The sequence below is a fragment of the Triturus cristatus genome, chromosome 3_2 (assembly GCF_964204655.1).
Source record: "Triturus cristatus chromosome 3_2, aTriCri1.1, whole genome shotgun sequence".
NCBI classification, from domain to species: domain Eukaryota; kingdom Metazoa; phylum Chordata; class Amphibia; order Caudata; family Salamandridae; genus Triturus; species Triturus cristatus.
The window spans coordinates 556,525,979-556,545,978 of record NC_140584.1 but is presented as its reverse complement, the minus strand read 5'-3'; the positions used below and the strand labels follow the sequence as shown (position 1 = coordinate 556,545,978).

Here is a 20,000-nt window from a genome sequence, read left to right as displayed (position 1 = left end):
AAAAAGAAATGATTTACGTAGAAACGCAATTGCAAGGATGCCCGCCAAAAACTGACACTGTTGTCATATTGTTGTAACCATCAACCACTAGACAAATCTAGAACACATTGTTTCGAAATAAGCACACCCAAGAGACACTAATCAAACCATTCATACTTTAAGGCCTTATTTTTAGGTGGGCTCGTCATACCAATTTGGGTAATTAGGAGACCCGAGGTATTGCTGCGTGTAGTAACGCTTTCTGTAATAACACAATAACACCTCAGAAATACTTTCCGTGATTTCCAGGAACAATATGCAATTTAAACCTGGAGGAATTTATCTCAGGAAAAAGGAGATTTGGTAATTAGTGTGATGACAACAAGTTATGCACGTCATTTGCCATTTCAGAGTGGCCTGGTTGGTTGGGGAGGGGAGGCCTTTAATCCTTTGGTAATACCGGATACCAGAATTACCAACATCCTCAATATGTATGCAGGGATCAGCACACCGCAAATACAACAGGATTTATGATGGACTACTAAGTGCCTGAGCCACGTACACAATGTAGCACACATGAATGAAAAGCCCTACTCCTGGCACCTGCACAAACAAGACACATGTTTGCACCGCCCAGTTTACCGTTTAGACTCAATACATAACATTTGGTCAAATTGCTTATCTTCATGATGTTCATTTCAATGTTTAAGAAGGCCTCCCAATCACTATGCATTTCCATAACCCTTTATCATTGTACTGTGGCCAAGAAAAGGATTTTCTCTTTTTATTGTTTTTCATTAGTTATATAATGAGAAGAGGCCTATTTGGGAGTAATCCCAGCTTCAGTTCCCATCTGGCATCAGTCCCTCCTTTTACCCCTTCTGAGACTGTATTCCTGCGATTAGACTGCACCACCACATTAATTAGCAGTCTCAATTTCCGGTATCAGTCTTCCCACCAGCAAGTAGCCCTGGACTACGCCTCATTGCATGTGATCGTCTGGTGGCGGGAGCACTGCCTGCAAATTTAGGGTCTGCATCCAGTGCTTAATTTGAGCCGGTGGTTTCCAGTGCTCAGCAACGGCACTTAATCATCAACACCGGCGTTTTTCATGAGCACCTGTTAAGGACACATTCACATTAATCTATGGTAGGCACGGGGAGATTATGTGATTTGCCCATAATCACAGCATGTTGAGCCAACGCCGAGAGTTGAACCTGGTTCCCTAGACCCTTAGTTGGCAGCCCTGGCCATTACGTCACATCCGCTCCCCTCTTTCATGGTTGGTGATTGGTTTTGTTTTAGGTGGCGCTAATAGAAGAAATGTGCTGGGGCAAGCTGTTCCTGAGGAGAGCCCTGTCACTTATTTTTTTTACAAATTAACCACTGTCTGCTCCCCTCCGAAGGATCCTTCCAAGAAAAGAGCTTGTACCTCTCAGGTTTGATACCATTAGTGTTGCACAGAGGACCCCACAGGCCGCAGTCTTCAGCATTTGCCACCTTGGCCAGAGAGATATCAGGAGTCCTCACTGGCCCCAAGTGGAAAATACGTCAAACTATGGCAGTACAGCGCAGCATCCAATTTTTATTATGTTCTTAGTGTGTAGCTGTGAACACATTAAAACATTTACTATTATAATTCTCATATTGACATTATCTAAACACATAGATCTAACTTCCAATTCTACAATTGGCACCTATGTTATAACCAACATGATCAAATCCACCAATACTTTTTTTTTTTTTAGGTCTGTATCGCCAGCTTCCTCATGTCATGGAATATATATATATATATATATATATATATACATATATATTACCTACTGGCGGTCGCCAGTAGATAGTTATAGTTAGGACCGTGTTTCCATAGGAAATCTCAAAATTCTATTTTGAATAACTTTGGCGCCGGTTGACGACTCCTCGCGAAATTTTCAAAACTAATGGGGCGCTCCGCTCAGCTCCTACCCTGAAAGTCTCGGGGGGATTCGTCAAGCGGGGGCCGAGAAAAAAGGGGGGTCCCAAAACGCGTTTTCCCCATGCATTTTCCCATAGGACCTTTAGTCGACGGTACAGCCCGAACGGCTGAACAGAATTACTTGAAATTTGGCAAAGAGGTAGTCCTCAGGTCAGGGATGTGCCTTTTGCATATATGGAGTCAATCTGTTCAGTAGTTCCTGAGAAAATTGCAGTTAAAGTACATAAATATCTATAGCCGCGCACTGTGCGAGCACGGTGCGCACACCTTAACGTGCGCGAGCGTAATTCTGATTGGTGGTTACATGTCAGTCAACGTTCGAATCGGTCGAAATCAGGAAGCGTCTGCCGCCATTTTGTTTGTTTTGAGTGCGAGAGTGAAAAAGTAAGGTGGCGAACGTGAAAAGGGGGCAGGGTGGAGAGTTCCTGACCCCCTAGCCTTTGTCAGGGGGTCCCTGAAGGACCCAGAAGGCAGAAAAAAACGTAATTTTTTAAAAAAAAATCGCGGGGTGCGCGCACCGTGCGCGCACCGTGCGCGCACGGTGAAAACACCCCCCACAAGAAATTTTTTTAATACGTGGTTTATTGTAAAATAAATATATAAAAAATATAATAATAAATACATAACTTAGCATTTAAAAAATCGTACAAATTCACTGAAAAAACCATAGGTTTCACACACGTTATAGGTAGGAATTAGCATTTAAAAAACCTTGCAAATTCACATAAAAAACCATAGGTTTCACACATGTTATAGTTAGCTGGACATTTCACTCGTAAAAAACCAATAAAATTCCCCCGTTATAGTTAGCTCAGATAACTATAACATGTGTGAAACCTATGGTTTTTTTAAGTGAATATATATATATATATATATATATATATATCCAAAATCCGCAAACGCTTCTTCCGGACAGCTGGCACCCTTGGAAAGTGGCGTACACGCCGGCGAAGCAACCGGCAATACTATCGTCAAAGTACAAAAATACGTGCGCTCTCAGGTAAGTAAACGACACATCCGAGTTGTAGTAGTGATCAGGTTTATTCCATGGAATAAACCTGATCACTACTACAACTCGGATGTGTCGTTTACTTACCTGAGAGCGCACGTATTTTTGTACTTTGACGATATATATATATATATATATATATATATCGAAAGTTCCAATTCCTACTACTTCCACTCAGCGGCGGCAAAGAAGGAGACTCAGACCCCGCTGGACTTCAGGTAAGATGTTTATTTCAATTCACAACCCACGCATGACGCGTTTCGGTCTTCAGGAGCCCTTGATCACATGCAAATTCTAAATCGCCTTTCCAATTTTTAAGTGTTTGCTTAGTGTACTGCCTACTTCCACCCTTCTGCGTCACATGGTAATAGACATAACAAAAAGACTTGCGATATGCAATGAATTATGCAAAGTCCATTGTAAAGATGTTTTGCTTATATGTGTCTATACACATTATTTTACATTTATCTTGTACAATAAATACAATTTCAGGATAAATCCATCAAACCATAAAATATAGCAGCAAGTCATGATAAAAAAACGGGCTCATTTGCTGGATAAATCCAGTACCATAGCAGAAAAAAAAGTGCATGTGTGCAATAGCAGCAAGGAAAAATTTGATGAGTGTTAATGTGCAAAATGTGCAAAGTATCTCAATATACAGTGCAATAGGCAAAGTACCTAGGGAAACCAATTACAGTGTAATAAATATGTAAACAATCATAAATATTGATAACAGTAAAATTTCGTTCTTAAAAAATACTATTAAAGACATATACAATAAGATTGCACATAAAAGAAAAAACATTTTTTCTTTTTACACTTGAAACGGGTTTGACATTTAGGGAAAAGAAACTATTTTGTCATAGTTTTTTTGGTTTCTTTATATGTATATGGCGACAGGTTTTTTCTTTCTTTCTCAAGCGCACATTTTATATTTCATTTGAATAATCTACATTGATATTGTTGATGATTATGGAGTTAAGACATGGATCATGACTAGATTGTGTTCTCATTATCCCCATTCCCCCTCTCCCATTTTGTTTTACGGGGTGGCTCTATATTACAAATACAGGGTATCATTTTATCTTATTACTGATTTATTCTTCTTTTTTTCTTTTTTTCTTTCTCAAGGTACCCATTCATAGGAAGTTATGCATATCCTCTGTGTTATTCAATCCATTAGGCCACTTGCTGTCGAACTCCAAAATGATCCTAGTTTCCAACTGTCTTAACTGGCGCTCCCTATTTCCACCCCTCCGTGGTTTTGGGACAGCGTTGATAACAAAATATGTGAGACAGTTAATATCATTAGCATGGGTTCGCTTAAAGTGCCGTGCCACCGGGTAAGCCGGATCGCTGTGTAGAATGGCCCTAATATGCTGCAATATTCTGACGTGCACCTGCAGCTTCGTACTCCCAATGTAGTTAAGGCCGCAGGTGCACGTCAGGACATATACAGCATATTCAGTTTTGCAGTTGTAATGGCCACGAATTGGAACTGGAGACTCACTGAATGGAGTAGAATAATGGGTCTTATTGCAGCCAAACTTGCAAGCTCTGCATGTTGCACATTTTCTAAAACCGTTGCTAGGTTGTAACCAACCAACAGTTTTTCTGGTCTCTGGGGAACTTTTGTCGAGAATGGATCCCATCGTTTTGCCTCTTCTAAATGTGATCATGGGAGTTTCTGTTAACCTATTGCAGAGCACATTGTCTGTCATCACTATGGACCAATGTTTTTTGACAATAGCTCTAATTTTACGTTCTTCATCATAATAGGTCGTAATTAATCTTGGGCTGTCCACCTTGAATACTCTTGTGTCTGATTCACATTGTTTCTCAGTGTTGGCATTTTTGAAAAGACTATGTCTAGGTCGTGTGCTAGCTTTACTAATCGCTTCGCCTATGATCGTGTCACTGTACCCTCTAGCTTTCAGCCTTCCCACCATTTCGTTAGTCCATGCATTGAAATCTGACTCATTGTTGCAGATCCGCTTGAGTCTCAGAATTTCTCCATATGGGATACTTGCAATTAAATGCCTGGGATGCGAACTTTTTGCATGTAACATAATGTTCCCCGATGTTGGCTTTCTGTATAGTGTGGTAGCAAGTTTCCCTTCCTTGATATGCACTAACACATCCAAAAATTCAATTTGTGTCTTATGGATGTGGGATGTAAAGACTAGGTTCATAGTGTTTTTATTGATGTCTTCAATAAATTGATGGGCTTCTGTCTCGTTCCCTTTCCAAAATATAAATACATCATCTATGTATCTCAAATATGTAACTACGTGCGACTCAACTGCTGCTTGGTGTGCCTTGTTAAGAACCTGTTCCTCCCACCAACCTACATGCAAGCATACGTAGCTGGGGGAGAAACAAGCCCCCATCGCCACACCTCGTTGCTGCCTGAAAATATCTTTATTGAAAAGAAAAAAATTATTGTTGAGGCACCATGAGATGAGCTCTAGAATAGCTTTGTTATGTTCGTAAAATTCACTAGATCTTAAATCTAAAAAGTGTATTACCGCTCTTAGTCCCTGGGTGTGATCTATACTGGTATATAATGATTCTATATCTAATGTAATTAGATATAGATCATCAGTCCAGGTTAGATTTTCAACTTTTTCCAGAAAATCGCCAGTATCTTTAACATAGCTTGGTAAATTCTTAACTATGTTCTGTGAGAAGTGATCAATGTATTGGCCAACTTTTTCACTTACACTGTTGATGGCCGATATAATGGGCCTACCAGGAACGGGCACAACATTTTTATGTATTTTAGGAATTAAATATAACACCGGTAATACCGGGAACTCATTATACATAAATTTGTACTCCTCAGTGGATATGAGACCTTCTCGTCTCCAATGTGCCAGCTTTTTTTGCAGAACTGTCTTGGCTGTATTATATTCTTTAATGCTGGATTTTGTGTAGCAACGTTCATCGTTTAACTGTCTAAGTGCTTCCAAAATATAATCATTTCTAGGCCATACAACCAAATTACCACCTTTATCTGATTTCTTTATAACCACATTATGATTTTCACTTAGTTTTTTCATTAATTTCTCATATTCTCTTTTTTTGAAAAACATATTTCTTTGTTTTCTAGTTTTATTGATTTTGTGGTTCAACTTTTTTAGATCATTGCTGATCATATCATGATATGTATCGATGGCATCTTTCGGCATTAGTGGTATAAAACATGATTTAGATTTAAAAGGACTGATCCCAGCCCCTTTCTGTATTTGGTTGATTTTTCTTAGCCTTTCTTGAGTATTTATGTCTGTATCATCATTGGATATTTCAGAGTCTGATTGTCCTTGTAGATCTTGTAATGTGAGCAAAGTAGGAATATCTGAAGCTGCCAACATCGGACCTTGAGTGACATCCTGTTCTGAAGTTTTATCTTCTTGTTGTTTGCCAGATTGTAACGCAAAACATTTCTTAAGTTTAAGCTTCCTAATGAAGCAGTAAACATCGATGCGAGTGCGTGCATAGTCAAAACTATCTCCTGGGCAGAAATTTAGACCAAGTGCCAATAGTTGTTCCTCCGCCTTGGTTAATTCTACTGAGGATAGATTGATGATGCTGTTGTCTTTTAGCGCCGTTTTCTCTGCCACTGTGTTTTCTTTTTCGTGTTTTTGTTTGCACCTTTTGCGCCTATTGGCTCTTCTCTTGTTTCTGCGTTTTCTGTTGGCCTCTTTTGCTGCCTCGGTCGTAATGTTAGCAGTCTTTCCTCCACTAAAAAATCAAGCTCTTGTTCCACATTTAGTTTAGTTTGTTTTTCATACGGACGGTCTATTTCCACACTTGATCCGCTTGTTAATGATACAGTGTCCACGCTAGAGGAATCATTATCCATGTCCGTATTGATATGTACACTAGTTGTATTGCGCTTCGCTTTTTCACTGTAATGTTGTCTTCTTACTGTATCGAACTTGCGGGCAAAAGTAAAGATTTGACCATTCTCATAGTCCGCTAAATCTCGAGCGAACTTGTGTGACTTCCTGGATTTTATTTTCTCTTCGTGTTTCTTTACTCTTTCTTTTATAGCCTCCTTAGTTTTAGTGATGAATTCCGTTGTTTCAAATTTGCTCAATTGATTGTTTATTTCTTCAATTTCTTGTAGGATTTCCAGACGATCAATGTTGGCGTACTTTACCAAAATATTAACCAGATTCATGGAAGCAGCTAAATTACTTTCTCCCCACTCGCGTAACATGTTGGGGTTCGGTTTATCAAAACTGGGCGCCAGGAGGATACGCAGCCCCCGTGGGACCCTTCCTACTTCGGCATATTTTGAAAGTGACTTATGTTCCCACCATTTAGTGGTCTCCAGTTTCATTTTCTTTTCCAGGTTTTTTAATAGGGACTTGACATCCAAATCATTGTCACTCTCCCTGTTTCTCACATGTGCTGTGTTGTTTGAGGTGCTTGGTGGATTTCCAAACACCTCCTCTGCTGCCATTTCCCTCTCTCGCACCATTTCTGCCGACATTGTGGGTTGTGAGTATTCGTCTTAATTCGTGCAAGTCAGTAGACTCCAGACTTGTCGTTACACAGCCTTAATGAACAGTCTCTCCCGACCTACAACATTTGCCAATATAACTCACCGGCGAAGTACGTTTTCTTGCGGGTCCTCCGACCCAGCCGATCGCGTCCTCAAGCCGGTGCTCGTTTTCTTTCGCAATGGTAGGGGGCCGTCGCCAAGTTCCACCACGGATCCTCGTTTCGTTTCGGTCGAGGGCGGCCGCCTGCTTTAGGGGGAGGGGGTCTGGTGACGGAGGCAACCGACCTCCGTAGTGATATCGAAAGTTCCAATTCCTACTACTTCCACTCAGCGGCGGCGAAGAAGGAGACTCAGACCCTGCTGGACTTCAGGTAAGATGTTTATTTCAATTCACAACCCACGCATGACGCGTTTCGGGCTTCAGGAGCCCTTGATCACATGCAAATTTTAAATCGCCTTTCCAATTTTTAAGTGTTTGCTTAGTGTACCGCCTACTTCCACCCTTCTGCGTCACATGGTAATAGACATAACAAAAAGACTTGCGATATGCAATGAATTATGCAAAGTCCATTGTAAAGATGTTTTGCTTATATGTGTTTATACACATTATTTTACATTTATCTTGTACAATAAATACAATTTCAGGATAAATCCATCAAACCATAAAATATAGCAGCAAGTCATGATAAAAAAACGGGCTCATTTGCTGGATAAATCCAGTACCATAGCAGAAAAAAAAGTGCATGTGTGCAATAGCAGCAAGAAAAAATTTGATGAGTGTTAATGTGCAAAATAGTGCAAAATGTGCAAAGTATCTCAATATACAGTGCAATAGGCAAAGTAGCTAGGGAAACCAATTACAGTGTAATAAATATGTAAACAATCATAAATATTGATAACAGTAAAATATATATATATATTACCCACTGGCAGTCGCCAGTAGGTAGTTATAGTTAGGACCTATTATCCATAGGAAAATCGTAACATTGTTTTCCCAATAACTTTGGCGTCGGTTGACGAATCTTCGCGAAATTTTTAAAACACGTGGGGTGCTCCAGTCAGCTCCTATCTTAAAAGTTTCAGGGTGATTCAGCAAGTGGGGGCCGAGAAAAAAGGATGGTCCCAAACGTGTTTTCTCCATGTTAATTTCCATAGGAAACATTAGACACGGCTACAGCCCGAACTGCTGAACGGAATTACACCAAATTTGGTGAAAAGGTAGCCCTTGGTTCTGAAAGATCCCTTTTTGTTAAATGGTGTAAATCCGTTCAGTAGTTCATGAGAAATTAGAAAAAGAAAAAGTTTCAATATCTGGGCGGACCCTAACGACACATCTCATCGTGAGATCTGATTGGCTGTCAGCACTTCATCCTGGAATTGCTGGCAGCCATCTTGGGACCAATATACATGATAGTACCCCATTGAAATGCATTGTAGTGAATCGAAGATTTTGAGGGTTACCAATAGGAGAACTATAAAGGGTGATAACAGACTTCAGTTACATTAGAATTCATTTGTTGATGGTACCATACTAATTTCAGGAATTGTGGTGTTCTAAGGTGATTTTACCCAGTGAAAAACCTTCTGCTGGGATATCATGAATCATGTTTGAGAGAAAACTGAAGCTAAAATGAGAGCTCATTTTCTGTAAATTCACATTATCTTTCTCAGTCATGTGAGAATGAAGTCTGTCATTCTCAGTAAATCATGTACATCGAACAAGGGCAGAGACTGTCAGTTGATTCCTTTGTGTTCTACTGCAGCTTACCAGAGTGTTCTAAAGAACAACTAGAGAGCTAACAGTCTTACTTATGACAAAATTATTGCACACCTGAAGCCATCTTGATTGGAATAAACTGGTAACATTTAAAACATTTAATTTAAAAAGGAACAAAATGAGGGGGTTAATTTTGCCATAGAAATTATGGTTAGTGCTGCAAAATTTAGGGCATGTTTTAAGTGAGATCTCAAATCCTTCTATTTCATTAGAAAATTATGATATGCAGACTGAAACAATCACTTTCAATACCAGCAGTAGACTTCCAGATAACTCCCTGGTGAGCAGTAGCTTTACTACAGTGATCTAATGAACAACTAGAGTGCTAACATTCTGAATTTATGGTGAAAATTTGTTGTAAAGGCATGCGTGGTAAATGACCATGCGTTCTAAAAAAATGTGTAGTAATGACTTCGCGATGTACAATGCATGCGTGGTAATGCATGCGTTGTAATGGTATTGCGAAGTAAAAAAGTTGTTGTAACGGCTGTTTACCAATCGAAGCTGGCCCCTGTTCTTCAGTGAGAAGTTTATTTGATTAATTAGGAGAAAGGAATGTGTTTTTTTTTACCGAAAAGTGCATTCCCAGCTGTTGTATTGTGAAAGTGTCCACGTGGCCTGGTTTCACTTCCGGTGAGAAAGTGGAAGAGTCTGTTTGGATCTAAAGGAGTTCTGTTGTTGGACGGGGCCGGCGCGACACATCATCAGAAAACATAGCTAATGGAAAGCGTCCTCCCTGAAGTGTGGAGCAGTGCCATGAGAGGTCAACGAGTGTGCGTCCCACTGCAGTATGACTGTACCGCGTGACCCATGTGCCGCCTCCAGAGTACGGGAGGCAGAAGCGGCATCGCAGGTCCTCTTGAAGACAGTTGTAGCACTAATTCTACATTTTGGTACTAGGGCATTTTAACTTTGTTGTTCCTGCCAGATACAAAGAGAAGATCCTGTGTTATTCAGTGCCCTCGTTACCTTTTTTGTGGGTTGTGGTGCTTGTCACTTTGCTGCCCCGTAGGTGCACACGACAGGGCACCCCACCTCGTGTGCCATCTGCAGAGCCTCTGACCTCGGTTCACTGGTTTTGGTTTCTGGAGTGGCAACATAAACAGTTGCTCCCAAAGGACTAGCCTGAACACTAAGGTGAATATCCCCTGCACCAGCATTCCACGGAAATTCTTTCCTAGCTCTCCCACGTCGATGAGGACGTCATAATAGCACGGCTCTGCTCGTGACACCGTATGACGTAATTAGAACCATAATAGGACCTCGTCGGCGTGCTGACGTCAGTTCCATCCATTTTTTCTGTGCCACCGAGGCAAACAGGCAGACTGAGACATTTTCACATGTATACATAGCATAATAAATACATATATATATATACAGACACTCACACTGATACTCAAAAAACAACTGATAACCCATATAGACACTTATGTAGCTACTCACCAACCCATGCAGCCACTTATACACAAAGTGAGAGACTGATACGAATATTGACATATTTAAACATTACTCACTAACCCATGTATTCACTAAGATACACTTAATTAGTCAGTTATACAATCAATTTTACAAAAAGAATCATCCATTTAGACACTTATATACCCATTTATTCTTCCATCGACCTTGAGAAATACATAAATGAAACATATTTAATTTTCAGAAAAACACACATTCACTGGATGATGTCATCAGTGATGTCATTTGAGATGTCATCAGTGATGTCATGAGTGATGTCACTGACCATGTCATGAGTGATGTAATATGTGACGTCATCAGCAGTGCATTGCGGGCGCTCGAGTTATAGTTAGCTGAACTAACTATAACGGGGGGGACTTTCTATATATATATATATATATATATCCTTTAGCACTTCCGGTCTCCACAGTTTCACTGTCAGAAAGACGACACTGCGAACCGAAGGTCAGTTTCCAACACATGTTTATTTTTGAAGGGCTATTAGGCGTTTTGGCAGGATCCGCTGCTTGCTCACACTCGCTATATATATATATATTTATAGTATTATCACATTATTATTAATTACACAGTGGCAGTTGTCACTATGTAATTATGGGTAGCTCCTGGTTTCAATAGGGAATTCATTTTTAGGTCTAGCCTAGCGGCCGCTACTCGCTCTGCGAGGCATGCTGTATTATGGTATGTACTATAAGCCCGTCCACTCTCTGCCCATAATTTTAATTGGCTTGTGTCATTGTCCTTCGTGAACGCTGGCTTCCAATTCATTATGAGGCTTGTTAGTCCCTTCTTAGTATCGCCTTGTCTCCTTTAGTTACCGCCCATAAGGACTGGACCTTTTACTGGTGTGGTTACATGCTCTGTTTTACAAGTTGGTGACCACTATTTTCCTTAATGTTCTTCCCCTACTCCACACATGACATTGTAGCACACCTACTAGTGTATTTATTTAAATTACTACGCGGTCCGCTTTGACTATAGCGGCCGCACTTATTCACTTATTTAATTAACGGCGCGGTCCGCTTGCAGTTTAGCGGCCACACTTTACTTTACAATGCCAATTGCTTGAACGCTCGTTCTGTGTTTGATGCGTGGAGGCCCTATTTACGGGGATGCTACTGGGTTGTCTCTTTTCTGTGTTTTTGGGAGGGGCGGAGGGAGCAGACCAGACAAGACCATTTTGTTGTGTGAAAAAGGCCGCTTTATGGAAACAGGTGCACATCACAATGAACATCCCTGGCAACTGCCTTACAAAACTTAAAGCCTCACTAATACATCTAAATACCTGACCCCGCCCCCGCCCCTATGATCCCCTGAACATGCCCCTACTCTGACATTACCATTTAAACAATAATACAAAGCATTGCAGTAAAATTATACCCTTTAATTATTCAGTTCAATTAACCAACATCCTATGCCTGCCTCTCTACAACAGTAAATACGCAAACTTCTCTAACTGAACTTAAAATAATCTGCCTACCCTTTCCCTGTCCAAAAATCTAACTTCAACAATAACCAGAAAACTTCTGCCAACCCTGGCAAACTTTCAATAACCCCTGCCACCCAGAAAATAGGTGGAGAGTATCTATCCCACTTTTCTGCCCCCTCCACATGCTCACAATCTCTGGGTCCTTATTTTGAATGCCTCTGCACGGTCAAGGACCTGGCCAAAACCTCCCTGATCTCTAAAAGGTATAAATCCATACCGAGCCTGGATAAGTGCACACCGTCATCCCAGAAACAATCCAAAGACTCGAAACAAATGTCCTTATGGCTAACCCGTCCAAAACCTAAGCTTCTACAAAAACGGAACATCTCTGTATTCACCTTCCGCCCGGCTTTGTTAATGGCACCCAGGTGAATGGCACCCTGCCACACCCTGCGTGGCACAAACTCCGTCCACATCACATGACAACCTGCCCACTGCTCCCTTGTCAAGGCCAAGTCCTTCTTAACTGCCCTCATCAAAACAACCCCCTTTTCCCTGCACAGATCGTTTCCCCAAAGTGGAGCTTTAAAATGTCGGGGCAACTACCACCTACCATCCAGCTGTTGAGACAAGGGATCAGCTCCTTCCAGCGCATGCCCCCCTTCCCCTTCCACATAACCTTAAACAAACGTTCATTGAAACCCAGGTGGACACCAAAATAACTCTGGCGTACTTTAATTTGCGCTAATTTGAGGAAAAGAGTGCCCCATGAATTACATGAGCCCTTGGCAGACGTTCTTTTACATATGCCACCTTTTACCAGAGTAATTTTTGCTTAATAGTTTCCCTTTTAAGTCTCTGAATCCATTCAGGTGCCAATAGTGTAAGTGCTCATTGAAAGGCTGGACACAACAATATGAACCACACACTATAAGTGTGGGGAATTCAGGATCAGTATCTTTTAGTGGCACAATTTGGGCTTTGAATTCAGGCAGCTGTGCAGGACAATCACCTACAGATTGTGTAAAAGATTTTTGAGGCTGGAATACCCCATCCCTTATCACTCCACGTTCCGCTGTACAAACGGCCGAGTATTGTTGTTTAGTTCCAACTGCGGGCTAGGCTGGACCATCAGTGTATACTGCTACAGAGGCAAAGACATGGTCCACGTCAGTAGCTGTTAAGAAGGTAGCCCACTGTTTCCATCTAGGGTGTAAGGCTTTTGCATTAGGAACACTGGCCTTTGTGACAGCCTCTAAGGATGAAATGGGAGTGACCACAATTATGTGTTTTCCCTGAGCCAATGATCTTTCCTTTATAACAGCCGTCTGATTTGCAGTCAGTATTTATTCAGTAGGTGCAAAATGCATTTCTTCATTGGACTAATAATGCAATTTGTATGCAATTGGTACTGTATCACCTTCATTCAAAGTGACATTTGTAGCCAGTGATTCCCACAGTTATGCAGATCACCACATTTATGGTGTTAGCAAGTGTGTGTAAATGTTTAGAAACAAGCATGTCAGTTTGCAGTGTTCTCAGAATCTGTATATATTCTGGTGTCCAACATGTGAGTGAGAAGTCAGGACATATTAAATCATACAATGGTTACACCCATTGTGCATAGTCTGGTATGTATGATATACAATAGTTGAGAAAGCCCAAAAGAGATCATAGCTTCTTTATTGTATCTGGTGGTTGTGAGAGTGCACGTTTCTCTAAGAAACATGGGGCTAAGCATTTGCCTTCATTTGATAACTCATATCCCAGGAACAGGATATTGAGATAGGCAATTTTTGTTTTCTGGAAGTTGAATTTGTAGCCATATTCAGAAAATCCCACAACAATACAATCTACTCTGGCTAGATATGTGTTTAAGTCATCATTCATAAGGTATATGTCATCAACATAGGCCAATGCTCCCGTGTCAATTTCTTGTAGTATTTATGTTACACTGGCAGCGAATAGCCTGGGCTGTTCTTATACCCCTGTGGGAGTCAGCAAAATCTTTTCTGAGACCCTAATGAGGTGAATGCAGTTAAATCCCTGCTTTTAGGTGCTATGTTTTGGCAGAAGAAGCCATTTGAAATGTCTACTTTTGTTTTATATTTTGTGCACATAATATTGTTCATTAATGCTGCGCTGTGTGAATTTTGAATTGCAAATGTGTGTGTATGACGGTTTAAATGTCTGTAGTCTAAAACAAGCTGTATGAATGATCTAGTTTCACTACTGGAAACAGAGGGTTGTTCATTGGTGAGATACGAGGCTCAATTATGTCTTGATATTCTAGCTGTGTTAGAATTTCTCTAACTGGGTGTTTAGTTTTATGCTTAATAGGATATTGTGGTTGCATTTGTGGGCCTGACCTTATAGCTATGACATAGTAAGCTGAATCTTGATCCCAGCCTACATGGTTGCAGTATCATGCCGGGGCTTTTGCAAGGGCCCACACAGTGGCATACGCTTGTTTAACTCCTTCAGGAACAAAGACGGAGAACAACTGTATTATTATATCTTCCATATATGGGACTTTTCGAACAAACTCAGGTAGCCAGTCTCTTTCAGCCAAGAGAATATCATATCTAAGTGTTAAATTTCTCCGAACAATTGCTTTAATTATATGTGGTATACCACCCTTAATTTGGATTTCAAAATCATGTAATCTATCTGGAGAGCTAAACCTCTGATCTGGTGTTACCACCTGAATAAAATCATTAGTTTCTCTCGCTACCAGAAACTGTTGAATATTCAGGCGAACTATCATGACCTTTACCGTGCTGTCTAGCAATGTCAGCGCCAACTCCTTGTTCCGAAGAAGTGTCTTCAATATGTGTGGCATATTTGATGGAAATACCTGATATTTCTTTTTGAATTGAAGCTTTTGTTGTGGATTTTTTCTTCCTATTTTATGATGATGTAAGATCGGCGTTGTGAGTCCATTTTCTGTTTCACGTGTGCATGTGCTCTACGCTCTGATCGTCCTCCTCTCTATGATTGTTTTTAGGGTGCATCCTGAATGGAAAAAGAAGGACGTTCATCAGTATTACTGATAGCTATCAGGCCATTTAGTTGTTTCACAGTTACACAAATTATAGCATTTTTCACTGGATTCCGGTTAGGGAGAGCAACCCTGTGACTTTGTCTTTTCTTCATTTGTCTGTTTATCCCAGCGTTTTTAGAAGACTCTGGTGCCTGTCTCAAGTAATCCTTTTAAGAATTACCCTTAAGATGTAGTTTATTTGGTCTTGCTCCCAGATTATCTCGACCTTTAGAAGCTTAGGTTTCAGCAATAATTTTTGATAGTTCATGCTCTTGATCCGCTAAAAGAACCTGCGTGAGGCATTGGCATACTGCCAAAGCTGCTGCTTCCCCTTTTATATTACTTAAAATAATTGAGGCTACTGTGGCAAAATTGCCAATTAGTTTTGTCCCCAAATCCAGGGCAGCCCCATATTCATTTTGACTCTGTTTTAGCACTAAAGGTAAAACAGCTATGGATGGTGTACCATGTGTTATGATATGTATTGCAGCAAAAACGGTGCCTCAAGAGGCAAATCCATCTACCCAGGGAACTATCCGTAGTGGCAGGTGCATTGTAAGAATTCTATGTTTATCTTGGGTTTCCGTGTGGGGAAATACTGCTTCAAGCTGTTTTTTTTTTTGGGGCAATCCAGAACGGATTTTCGTTCCATCTGGTGGGAACCTTACACATGAGTGCATTAATAGTAACTGGGCTAATTGCACACATTGCTAAATGTGGATGCGCAGCTTGAACAGCCATCGCTGGGTTGTAGTTTTTATTTGCATGATGAACTGTGTTAAACGTCTGTACTGTCTAACTAGACCTTTGTAAAGAGCACAAAGTTCTAAGACATTGAGCAGTGTTAATTTTTGATATGATGTATAGCCGGCTAGTTACCCCTTCATTGCTGAGGTCACCCAGTCGTACATTGTTTAATGTATGTGGTAGGACACCTTGGAACAAATGTATATGTTCCTGAAATGTTAATGTAATTTCTAAATTGTCATATGCTCTGTATTGGCTTGGTATTCCCACTTCTGTGTATGTTTGAAATGTTTATGTAGTGGTATCTGCTGCAGGAAAAGTGACCAATGAATAGAATACCTCTGTTTTATACACTTCATGGCCACTACCACAAAAATAACATCTCCTCCCATAGGAGGAAGCGCTTGCTGTAGTAACATCTGTATTATTGTCTGCAATTCAGTGGAATGACTACTGGTACTCCATTCGCCACATTTAATGAATGGAAGCAGAGAATAGAAAACTATAGTGGGGTGATCCTTTTACAGGTTCAAGCTTGAACAACCTACAGACAAAAATAGGGGTTCCCTATTTAGCTGAGGAGTATTAATCCCTAACACCATGGATGTCCCCGTATAAGGTGGCTAGGAGCTTTTGTCCACATGTAAGAACTACTTAGCAGACACATTAAATAAGTACCTGACATATAGCATTGGTGGCACCATATTGTCCGATTCTCACTAATTAAGTAGGACTGTGCATCTGGACAACATAAGCATCAGAATATGTGGATGGAGTCCACTCATATCATCAGAAGATGCTGGCCCAGTTCCTGGCTAATTTACAGGGCACCATCTGGACCCCTAACATGACACGGTATCAGATGGTGTCTGCAACCTCAGAACATGACTACTCTGATTCCCCCATGTAAACCGTGGAAAAAGATCTACCCTTTCTTCATTACTTAGGCATACCCAATGAGAGACACAAGAAATACATGAATTGGCAGTTCAAGCATTTATTGAAGCAATTGTATTCTTGTGTAAAATGCATGAGCTGCAATTATTAGCAGAAGGAAACAAAGCATTGTTACCTGCATTACAAGAATGGTGAAAAAGATAAACAATTCAACCATTATAACTTTACAGTGAATACATGAATATATATCATACTGATACTCCTACCTAGCACTACTCATACTCTAGAGAGCATGATGAGAATGCGTTCCTCCCGATCGCTTAGAGCAACCTATACCTGTGTGAGATATATCAGGAAGCCTTTCTGGGTTGCCGACCCTTGCAGGATAGAGATTGGAGTCAGGAGGGCTAGATCTCAGTCATGGGCGAACGTTACAGGATAATCCATCGAAGTACTCCTCTGATGACCTTGGCTCAGAAGCACTTTATATAATAAAAGCCTGGTTCCATTCGAACTGTGTCAGAGGTGCGATGGTGATTTGAGGGTTTGTCTTTCTGATTCAGAGCTGTCTCCAACCAGACAACAACACGCAAGGGCAACTTGCTCAGTGTTCTTGTAACCTTGGACAGAATGAGCAAGTGTGGTGACAAAACGCTTACTAAGAAATGTGCTTGTAAGCAGAACACTTTCTGAGTATGTTATCATGTACATGCAAAGCATGTAATAACTCACTGTCTTAAAAAAAAAGATGTCAAGTTTAAACATGTATTTGTAAAATTTAAGCTTTTGTGCACGGGCTCTGTTGAACCCCACAACAATAAGGGGGAATTTTAGGCATATACTGATCCCCTAGCACTTGTGGGGGGCCACATTTAAAGAAATGTTGCCCCGGTCCCACAACCACAGTACTGATGCCATGTGGTCCTGCAATGGTTCCACAAAAAAAAAACACTAACAAACTTTCTTTGCGGAGAGTCTAGTCCATCACCAAACCCTACCAAGTCCAGTCAAAAAAATATATAAATAATTTATGTACATGGTGACAAAGTGGAATCTAAATTGTTCCGCAAGGAAACAGCAGGGAACTCCACGCTACATGTGAGTAGTTCCCTTGCCAAACATTTGATTAACAGTATCCCATATGGGGAGACACTTCGCTTGAGAAGAATTCATATCAATGATGATGATTTGAAGGGAGCTCAAACCTTAACTAGAATAAGGTCTTTAGAGAGGGGATGCCACAGAAAAGTGATTAATAGTGCTATCTCTAAATCCATGCGGAAGGATAGATACGATTTACTTTCAATAGCTATTCCTAGTGAATCAGGCCCTATGACTCAACAGCCAGTACATATTAATACTAACAATGAGGAGTTGAAAATGATTCTTCAATTCAGCCAGCAACACAAACAAGTCAAATCGATCATTTCATGTAATTGGTCAATGGTGCTAAGTGACCCTATTATAGGAAAAACTTTACCAGCTCGTCCTTCTATTACATATAGCAGAGGCCCATAGATGAGGGATGAGCTAGTAAAAACCAGCCCAGAGGTCATTGACAGCACAAACTGGCTACAGACACACAGGGTTTTTTTCTGGTGTAAAACCTGTAAGGCATGCCAGCAAGAGGAGAATCGCACAACATATGTGACACCTTTCAGCAGAACGAGTATCAAGATATCTAAACTCATGACGTGCAAAACTGAATATGCGGTCTATATTTTAATTTGCCCCTGCAACCTGCAGTATGTAGGTAGTGCTGGAGCAGGGTTTTCTGTTTAAACCCGAACATCAGCTTATATTTGTATATGTCATAATTAAAATTACTAATAATTAATTACTCGATATTCATTTTGTCAAGTTTCTGACTAATCAACCTTACTAATGAAATAATTACACGTGGGAATGCAATTGCATGGCTTAATTAATAAGTGAACTAAGTTGGTGAGCAGATTAATTAAATAAGTGTTGCTAAAGTGCTATTTGTTATATGTTTGCGCTTTAAAATAATATGCTTTAATGCTTTTTTATGTTGCAGAAGGCTAGATAAATACATACACATAAGGGTATTAGTGGGAATTAACACTGTATAGTCAGTACGATGTAGTAACGTTGTTTTGTGTTTCTTTTAATTAGGATTGTCCATTCTGGCCTAGTGAAAGATGGCCGACATTTACAGCCTGCATTTGAGTAGATGGAATATGAAGAGAGGCCTCCCTGCATATGGTTGAAAACCTGACCTCGGCCTCTGTTTGTATTAAAAGTTTCCGTGTGGACAGCAGCTCCGGGCTCGTCGCCAGCTATCCTTGGGAGAGAATAAGAGCCACAATGAACATTTGATAAACTTGCGGTGGCTTCACTATGATTCCGGGGAAGAGCATTCATGAATGTTGCAGATTTAGTTTGTGCTTCCTTCTTCCGTGTTTTTATTTTTGAGATATTCGAGAGCGGAGGTTTTTCTAAATGTTGCGAGTCAACATCCTTTCCTGCTCGCTCTGCTCAACGGACGCTTGGAGCTTGTTTGTAACTTTTAATGTGTAAGTTTTACTATAAATATTCTTAGACTAGAGAGGGTCTAGGCCACTTCTTCCCGAACTTATGCTCGAGAGGATCGATGCTGATTGAGAGGACGGCGACTCGGGAGACTTTACTGAGAGACCTGTCCTGACCTAAATACGACATTAGCTAGAATAGGTAATTATGAGAATAATGATTTTGCTATTGAATGACTTTACATTTGAACTAATTTAGATAAAATAACCTTTGTTTGAATTCCAGTGTCGGGTGGTTATTTCTTTGTCATTTATTGAGATCTCAAATGTGTTCTTATTGTTTAAATCATGACTCGAGACAAATCAATTAGGTTACATAGACCTCAGTTTAGATGCAGATTGATTTAGGAGTTCTCTCGTATATTCAGTGTGGATAGAGTAATAGAATGGATGTTAGTGTGATGGGCCCTAGCGTATGATGAGTGTATGTGCGTATGACTGTGGAATTACTCTGTCCGTGGAAGTAGGGAGAATTTGTAAGCTCCGAGCTGCAGCAGTAGCACAAAATTACAGGTGCATAAGAGAATTAAATTCCAAACACCCAAATGGACTAAACATAACAGAGGACATATATACATGCTTGTAAACTGGTATCTATAATAG

The 20,000-nt window shown here is 40.5% G+C and overlaps 1 long non-coding RNA gene across 1 annotated transcript in view; it reads left to right on the top strand.

Moving 5' to 3' along the window:
- LOC146857692 (uncharacterized) overlaps positions 1–19,534 on the top strand; it is a 116,066-nt gene extending 96,532 nt beyond the window's left edge. The window contains exon 3 of the long non-coding RNA XR_014979600.1: positions 18,982–19,534. This is a non-coding gene — a long non-coding RNA (uncharacterized LOC146857692). The remainder of the gene's footprint in view (positions 1–18,981) is intronic.
- Positions 19,535–20,000: the final 466 nt, after the last annotated feature.